We start from the raw sequence: 9,908 nt of genomic DNA, 5'->3' as shown, positions 1-9,908 counted from the left end.
TTAATGAGATCATCCAATATTTGTCCTCTTACTTATATCTCTCAGTATGACCCTTCCAGTTCCATCCTTGTTGTTGCAAACGTCATGGTTTTATCTTCTCTAATAAGTTAGCATACATATACCACACCAATATTTACCATTGTTGGATGCTTGAGTTGTTCTTTCCTGGCTATTGTAACTAGTGGTCCACTGAACATAATTGTGTACGTATATTTTGAATTAGTGTTTTTACATTCTTTAAATAAATGATGAGGCAGGAAGATGCAAATCAAAACAGCAATGAGATACCATCTCACACCACAGAGACTGGCACACATTCAAAAGAACAAAAGCAACGAGTGCTGGCGTGGATGTGGGGGAAAGGGATGTTCCTTCACTGTTGGTGAGAATGCTGACTGGTCCAGCCTTTCTGGAAAACAATATGGACAGTCCTTCAAAAACTAGAAATTGAGCTTCCATATGACCCCCAATACCACTTCTGGGAATATATCCCAAGGATGCAAAAGAGCACAGTAGAAATGACATCTGTAACTATATATTCCTTGCAGCACTGTTCACAATAGCCAAAATATGGAAACAACCCGAGTGCCCTAAAACAGATGACTGGTTAAAGAAAGTTTAGTACCTCTACACAATGGAATACTATGCAGCTGTTAGGAGTGATGAAGTCATGAAATTTGCTTATAAATGGATAAACATGGAGAGTATCATGCTAAGTGAAATGAGTCAGAAAGAGAGGGACAGACATAGAGGGACTGCACTCATTTGTGGAGTATAAAATAACATCACATGAGGCTAACACCCAAAGAACGGTAGATACAAGGGCCAGGGGGATTGTCCCATAGCTGGAAGACTGCTTCATGAGCACAGGGGAGAAGGCAGATGGAATAGAGAAGGGATCATTAAGAAAACGATAGCTTGAAGAACCAGTTGGGATGGGAGATGCATGCCGAAAGTAGATAATGGACCAGACATGATGACCTCTCAGTGTCTGTGTTTCAAGTTATAATACCCAAAAGTAGAGAGAGAGTATGGGGAATACTGTCTCCACAGAGGCAGGGAGAGGGTGGGAAAGGGGGGGTATACCCGGGATATTGGTGATGGGAAATGTGCACTGGTGGAGGGATGGGTGTTTGATCATTGTGAGATTGTAACTCAAACATGAAAGCTTGTAACTATCTCACGGTGATTCAATAAAATTTAAAAAATTAAATAAAGAAAGAAATAATAAAGAAATAATGAGGGAACAAATTCCTGGAGCATCTGACAGGTCAACTTAAAATTTTGAGAAGTCTCCATATTCTTTTCCACAGAGCCTGAACCTATTTCTTTACCACCAACAATAAATGAGGCTTCCTTTGACTCCACATTCCGATCAGTGCTTGTTATTTCTTATCTATTGGATGCAAGCCTTTCTCACAGGTCTGGAGTAATAATTCGCTCTCATCTTGCTTTGTGTTTCTCTGATTATAAATGAAAACAAGTATTTTTAAATGGACATGTTGGCCATCTCTATGTCTTTCTTGGTGAATTTTCTATTCAGCTTCTCTTCAAAGTTTTTTTTATAAGAATAGTTTTTTGCTGTTGTTGTTTTTGAGTTTTCTGGGTTCGTTATACATCTTGAATACTAGCCCTCTTTTTAGCATATGGTATGAAATTATATTCTCTCATTCAGTAAAATGTATCTTATTTACATGATAATTTCTTTCACTATGCAGAAGGGGTTAATTTTTATGTAATTCCATTCATTTACGTTTGATTTTTATTTTTTACTGATGGAATCTAATGCCTAAAGAAACTATTATAGAAAATATAATGGAGTATTTTGCCTGTGTCTTCTTCAATACATTTTATGGATTCAAGTCGAATGTCCAAGCCTTTAATCCATATTTAATTAACTTCTGTGCATGCTGTGAGATAGTGATCCAGTTCTATTTTCCAAAAGAAATGTTCTTTCAGGCCCAGAGGAATACTGTAGTGAATTAGAGCATATATCTTGAAAGTATATGGTCACGAGTTCAAATTCCTAGTGTCACATATATACTGCCATGGCCCAGGAAGTCCTTTTGTTTGAACCTGGCTATTCTGCTGTTTGTGATTTCTGACAAAACTTACAATTTCCAGCTATAGTTCAGTCAGGTGTGTGCAAGAATCACAAACAGGGTGCAAACCCACTGAGCACAGCAAATAAAATAAGGTGTGAGTGCCATAACCAGGATTTGATACCCCTGGAAATCACTTGTAATAGTACTGCATTGACTGACAGAGAGCACCACGGCTATAACTTGTCTGCTTGAACTAAGAGTGCTTGCCCTATAGAGCATGTGTAGGAACACTGCAACTACCAGAATGCAAGCCTTCATGACCACCTTAGCCCAATGTGCAAAAACTTCAACCTGATGTGCAATGCCTGGTACACACCAGAGCAAAATATGTGGTTAGATCATGAGCAGGCATGTGTTCAACACCTGGACATAGCAACAACTACAACAACCAAAAACAAGCAAACAAAACCCAGATTCAAGCAACACCAACAACACTGATAAGAGGGAGAAGAGAATGACAATGAAGTTTCAAAATAATCTGTAAAGAAAAAAAATCTAAGAAAAAGTGTTCTTTAAAGAAATGTCAAGTGGTTTAACTACTGGATTTATAATTAGAATAAGAGCATACCTTTCTCAGGTGACTTTGTGGAAGAGGAAAACTCTGCTTTGGATAAGTAACTTGGTATATGTACCTTATAAGCTAAAGGTTTTGTTTAATGTTTTATTGAACATACATGACATAGATAATTACAAAGCTGTTTATGATTGGGTTTCAGTCATACAATGTTCCAACACCAATCCTTCCACCAGTGAAATTTCTCACTGTCCCCAATGTTCCCCCTTTTCCCTGCCACTATCCCCCAACACCCCACCCCAGCCTGCCTCGACACTAGGCACTATTCTTCCTTCTCTCTCTCCATTTGTGCATTATGGTTTGCAATACAGGTATAAAGAAGTGATAGAGTTTGTTCAGGGTGTTCAGTATTTTTATTGGGAAAGTAAGACTGGAATAACTTTTTAAACTAGGTGGTAGCCTTCTGGGAATATATCCCGAGGATGCAAAAGAGCACAGTAGAAATGACATCTGTACCTATATATTCATTGCAGCACTGTTCACAGTAGCCAAAATATGGAAACAACCTGAGTGCCCTAAAACAGATGACTGGTTAAAGAAACTTTGGTACATCTACACAATGGAATACAATGCAGCTGTTAGGAGAGATAAAGTCATGAAATTTGCTTATAAATGGATAAACATGGAGAGTATCATGCTAAGTGAAATGAGTCAGAAAGAGAGGGACAGACATAGAGGAACTGCACTCATTTCTGGAGTATAAAATAACATCACAGGAGGCTGACACCCAAGAACGGTAGATACAAGGGCCAGGGGGATTGCCCCATAGCTGGAAGACTGCTTCATGAGCACAGGGGAGTAGGCAGATGGAATAGAGAAGGGATCCTTAAGAAAACGATAGCTTGAAGAACCAGTTGGGATGGGAGATGCATGCCGAAAGTAGATAATGGACCAGACATGATGACCTCTCAGTGCCTGTGTTTCAAGTTATAATACCCAAAAGTAGAGAGAGAGTATGGGGAATACTGTCTGCCACAGAGGCAGGGGGAAGGTGGGAAAGGGGGATATACCCAGAATATTGGTGATGGGAAATGTGCACTGGTGGAGGGATGGGTGTTTGATCATTGTGAGATTGTAACCCAAACATTAAAGCTTGTAACTATCTCACAGTGATTTAATAAAATTAAAAAAAAAAAACTAGGTGGTAGCTTTGGGGTGTGGACATGACTGCCAAGGTTTCCGGAAGCATAGGGAAGTTGGGGCGGGGAGAGGTAGCCCATTCCAATCATGAGAAAACTTGGAGATTTCAATCACAATAACTGCATACCCAAATTTTCATCAGATTATATATCACTGAGGTTTATCCTGAGACAGTGGTGCCCAGCTGGGGGCATGTTTGCGATTTTGGATTATGGAAGCAAGCGGCTGCCAGGGGCTCTACTTGGGCATGCACCAGGTTGAACAACCCCCCTCCAATTTACCCTGCTCTGTGCAGCCTTTCATAGGTCCAAGATTAATTGTGGATTTTGATCTCTTTAGAGATTTATTTAGAGGTTTCTGAAGTGAGTCCAGTAGAAAAACTTTCATGGTGGCACTGGAGTTTGTTCATGGGGATGACTGCCAGTATTTGCCAGTATTTCTAGGAGTGTAAGGAAGTAGGTGGAGGTAGCTTATCTCAACTCCAGAAAGCCTGGATAATTCAGTCACAAAGCCCACATATCCAAATCTTCAACAGGTTAGTATCTTAGTGAGGTTCGTCCTGAGACAGTGGGGTCCAGATGGTGGCATGGTGTTGAATTTTGGATTGTGGGACCAAGCAGCTACCAGGGGTTCTACTTGGGTGGGCACCAGGCTGACATGCTCCACTCTGATTTACTCTGGTCTGTTCAGCCTTGCACAGATCCAAGATTTACTGCGACTTTTGAGCTCTTTGAGATTTATTCATGGGTCTCTGAAGCAAGGCCAATAAATGAACTTGTATAACTGTGGGTGTGGGTCCCACATACCTAACTTTTGTCCATTTAATTTCTTGGGAAACTTGGTTCCAAGCTGTTGCAGTACGGCCAGAGGCACAGCGGCACTTTTGTGGTATCAGGAAACCGGAAGGCACCATCAGACTGCTGTTACACTCACCTCGTGACCACAGGTTGAACTGCAGCTGGCATTGCACCCCCCGCTATGAGCAAAAGTTTTGCTTCAGCCTTCCAATGCATGTCTCCACTTAAGGGTGGGAAAAGACATTTATACGCTTTTGATATTTTGGATGGGGCAGACAATAATTCATGGTATGCAATGCATACTGTGCTGGCCTCTGTCCTTTAGTTTTAATTTAAATAACATTAGGCACTGTGATTAACAATACTGTAAATGATAGGGTTTTATGCACACAATATTCCAGTATCACAACCTCCATCAAATCTGTCTATTCTCTTCTTGTCCCTTGATCATGGTAAGTTCAGTTCTGTCGACTGTCTCTCATGTACTGCTGCCTTTGGACATTTTTGATTCCTTTCTATGTTTATTTATATTCCACTCAAACATAGGAGAGATTATTGTAGTTTCCCCCTTTCTAGCAACCAAAATTACATTATCTTTATTTCTACAAGACCTCTAATGATAAGATAGATCAACTTTGGTCAAATAAACAAGATATGCAGACCTTGATGAGAAGGTGCTAATTGAATAATTTTAAATCTTTATGAAAACTATTTATGTCTATAATAACATGATTATGGTAAACCACCAATTGTGTGCAAAAAAAATCTAACTTGACTCAGAAACTGTGCACAGCAAATCAAACAAATCCATTGTGGTGTGAACAAGGAGTAGATATCTGGTGCTTCCTTTAGTTAGCAATGAAAAACCTTTTATATGGGAATAACATTATTTGGGGGGTATTCCACACTTGGCAGTGCTCAATGTCTACTCCTGTTTCTAAGCTCACATTTTACTCCTGGTGGTCTTGAGTGACCATACTTCGTGGCATGGGTAGAACATGCAAGGCATGCACCCAATCCACTATACTATCTCAGGCCAGGGAATTATATCTTAATAATGTTCCTTAGTTTAAAAAGCCACTTTATGAAATTCATTAGTTATACAGTAGGGGGTAGGGGGTGGGGGCGGGGGTATACTGGGGTTTTTGGTGGTGGAATATGGGCACTGGTGAAGGGATGGGTGTTTGAATATTGTATAACTGACATATAAACTGGAGAACTTTGTAACTTTCCACATGGTGATTTAATAAAAAGTTAAAAGAAAATAAAAAGCCACTTTAATTGTTTATCTATTTTAACCCAGTCTTAATCACTGTAAATTAAGGACAACTATTATCTGAATTTTCTAGAAAATGAAAATGAAGCTCAGAAATCTTAAGTAACTGGCCCCAAATCATCCCAGTAGGAAAAGACAGAGCTAACAATGGAACCAAGGGCTTCAAATTCCTACACTGCACCAGATTTACCACATACCTTCTTACCATACTAGTTCTGGGCTCAATATGCAAAATTATGGAGAGAAGACACTGGATTGATTGGGCACCAAGATGAAAATAAAGGTAACATAACATGACTTGGAGCATGAGAATCATTGAGTAAAGAGAAGTAAAACACAGTGAGCAAATTTTTGAGGAGTCTTAGAAACACCAGGTAAATGTTATGTGAACCTCTCCATTTTGAGTAATGATGTACTTACTCAAAACGGAACTGCAAAACCAAAGCAAAAGTGAAATATATACCCATATTTATAAAATGGCAGAGAGTCTCTTGCGCCCACGTCTGGCAGTCTTCACTGGGGCCCCTCCGAAGGAGTGAGTTTCAGTTTCCCTCCCCGCCCTGAGCAGAGCACCCACAGCTGAAAACCTCTGGAGCTCAACCACAGCCATGCTCAAGGCCCCTCTCCACACATTCGGATGAGCCTCACGCATGAAGGAACCAGCAGAGGAACCCAGGTGTGTGGGACCCAGGGCTGAGATCTCCAAGCCTTCTAGAATCAGGACTTGGCCTCTTTCACCCAGATCCCCCATTTTCCAGTAGCTAGACGGTCACACCCAGAAACTGCCCCTGGCACCACTAATGGCCAACATCCAGAGACTATAAAACAAGGCTCATGGAAGCGCACGGCTGCAAAGCTGGCGTGCGACACCTTATAGCCTAGTTCTCCCTCTGGGAGAATCTGGCAAGTTATCGAGAGTTTCCTGCCCACATGAGAGAGCCTCACAAACTCCCTATGGCACATTCATATGCCAAAACCAGTAACAATGATGTGTCTCAATCCCCTGACCCTGAAAGAGCCTCCAATGTAGCACCATTGGGAAGGACGAGTAAAGAGAGGCTTTTAAAATCTCAGGGCTAGGGCGAATGGAGACGTTACTGAAACTGCTCGAGAAAATCGATGATCAACGGGATGATGATGATGATGATTTATAAAATAGTTCTGGACAGAGAAGAGGGATCAGCACTGTATATGGTCTATGAAAGAATTGTGACAAATTCTTCACATGCTTTTAAGCCCAAATGAACCTTTATAGTTCAGATATACATTATCCCGTAGATGGGAGAGATGTTCCCTGGAAATTTCAGTGTCTCTCAAAGAACTGGACCATCTGTAAAGTATGTCTTTGATCCACTAGAATTTTACTTCTCTCTCTAGCTCTGTGCTCATGACAAAGTACTTGTGAGTGGTGACATGCTGCTATAGCCTGTAACTGACTTCCAAAACGAGAGTGGAACCACAGGGCTGCAGAGATATCACTGGAGGAGATGAAGAAGGCTCTCCAGGCATCCTCGTGATGTTTGGTCTGAAACAGAGGAAAAATAGTGCTTTCTCTTCAAGTTTTCTCTTTATACTTAACTACAGGTGGAACTGACTTGCAAGCCTTGAGAACTGAGGGTTTTTTTGTTGTTGTTGTTGTATTATAACAAGAGAGGAAGCACTTGAAAATGAAGAAAAATTGATCATACTGTGAATATTCTCAATGTTCTTATTTCATAGTAATCAGAATAGTCTAAACATTCACTATTATAAGACCATGAATGTGTAGCATGTGGTTGACACGAGTTTGATTCCCAGCATTCCATGTGGTCCCCCGAGCACCACCAGGAGTAATTCCTGCATGCATGAGCTGGGAATAACCTCTGTGCATCAATGGGTCTGTCCCAAAAAGAAAAAAAAAAAGAAAAGTCAGAGTCTGTGAATTGATCTGACCTATGAATTTTCAGGCTCAGGAGGGTGAGGGAATATTTTTCTTGGTTCATTATGTAAATTTTCTCTCCCCTTCTTCGGTTATTGTGGTTGTTGCTATGCATGGGAGTTGTTCACTTGGTTATAATGCTCACTCAAACATGCTTCTGCTAATTATCAGAGTTGGGGATGTGGGGCAATGCAAAGGAGTGGACTCTTGCCCTAAGTGTTCAATGCAGGCTCTCTACCATTAAGCCACATCCTTTGTTATATGTATCATAACTGAGAAAGTGGTGCATGCATCCTTCTATATGGCATCAGGATACTTTAGCGATTTCTCCAAGGGTTTGGGACTCAAAATGTATTATTTATTTATTTATTTACTTCGTTTTATTGAATCATTGTAAGATACAGTTACAAAGCTTTCATGTTTGAGTTTCAGTCATACAGTGATCAAACACCCATCCGTCCTACAACGCACATTCTCCACCACCAATGTACCCAGTATAACCTCTCCCTTTCTAACCCCCGCCCCCTGCCTTTATGGCAAAAATTTCCCCCGTATGCTCTCTCTACTTTTGAGAATTATGCAGGAACTCCATATGTATATTTTTATAAAATCTGATTCATATCAATGTACTCTGCATTTTATTGACTTTTCTGAATCAGTCCTGTTAAGGTTGATAATAGATTTTTAATATACTCAACTTTGATTCAAAAGTAATTCGAATTATTATGCACTTTTAAAAAGAAAGCCAGAAGCACATTTTTTTTTCTGCACAAAAAGTTACAAAGTTCAAAAATGTTTCTCTAATGTTAAAGATACTGAGAGGCTATCACGTTTGGTCCTTTATCTACTTTCAGCACACATATCCCATTCCAAACAATTTCTCCAATAATCACTGACTTAGTGATCCCCTTTCTTTTCCAGCTGCCTTCTCCCCCAGCTCTTAAGGCAGGATTCCAATCATGGAGCAATATTCCTGGCCCTGTGTCTTCTGTTTTTGGGTGTCAGTCTCATATTATGTTGTTTTATATTCCACAAATGAGTGTAGTCTTTCTATATCTGTCCTTTTCTTTCTTTTTTTAAAATTTTTATTTTATTGAATCACCGTGAAAAAAGTTACAAAGCTTTCAGGTTTAAGTCTCAGTCATATAATGATCAACCTTCCATCCCTTCACCAGTGCACATGTTCCACCACCAAGAACCCTGATATACCCCCTTCCACCTACCCCCCACCTGAGTGGCTAATGATCTTCACTTTACTCTCTCTATACTTTGAGTTCATTCAATATTTCAACAGAGGACTCACTATTATTATTTAGAATTTTCCCTCAACAATCAAACCTGCTGAAAAGGCATCATTTGATAATTTGTTTTCCATTGCTGAGAGTGAAGAATGTTGCGATCGCACAATTTTGGATTTCTGACATTTTAGTAACTAAGTCCAGAGAGATTTCTGCCAGAAGTCACCAAAAGACAAGGCTGAGAGAGAAAAACCTTTCCCCTCCCCGGGCGGCCAGGGGTTGTAGCTCAGTTCACAGTCTAGATGCATTTTTGTAAGAAGCCGCTGGGTGCCAAAAATCTGTCCTCTTTATGACTCATTTCAATTAGCATGATACTCTCCATGACAATCCCCTTATAAGCAAATTTCATGACTTCATCTTTCCTAACAGCTGCATAGTATTCGATTGTGTAGATGTACCAAAGTTTCTTTAACTTGTCGTCTGTTCTCAGGCACTCAGGTTGTTTCCAGATTCTGGCTATTGTGAACAGTGCCTCAATGAATATACAGGTACAGATGTCATTTCTACTGTGCTTTTTTGCTCCCTCGGGATATATTCCCAGAAGTTGTATTGGAGGTCACATGGAAGCTTAATTTCTACTTTTTGAAGGAATGTCCAAAAAAGGCTGGACCAATAGGCATTCCCACCAAGAGTGAAGGAGAGTCCCTTTCTCCCCATGTCCATGAAACAATGGTTGCTTTTGTTCTTTTGAATGTAAGCGAGTCTCTGTGGTGTAAGATGATATCTTATTGTTGTTTTGATTTGCATCTCCCTGATGATTAGCAATGTAGAGCATCTTTTTCATGTGCATTTTGGCCATT

General features: G+C 40.2%; 1 pseudogene; it reads left to right on the top strand.

Moving 5' to 3' along the window:
• The first annotated feature begins 7,579 nt into the window (after positions 1 to 7,579).
• Positions 7,580 to 7,676, top strand: LOC129400612 (small nucleolar RNA SNORA72; annotated as a pseudogene).
• Positions 7,677 to 9,908: the final 2,232 nt, after the last annotated feature.

Source organism: Sorex araneus, chromosome X, assembly GCF_027595985.1.
Source record: "Sorex araneus isolate mSorAra2 chromosome X, mSorAra2.pri, whole genome shotgun sequence".
NCBI lineage: Eukaryota > Metazoa > Chordata > Mammalia > Eulipotyphla > Soricidae > Sorex > Sorex araneus.
The sequence above is the reverse complement of the archived record's forward strand: the minus strand, read 5'-3'. Positions and strand labels throughout refer to the sequence as shown.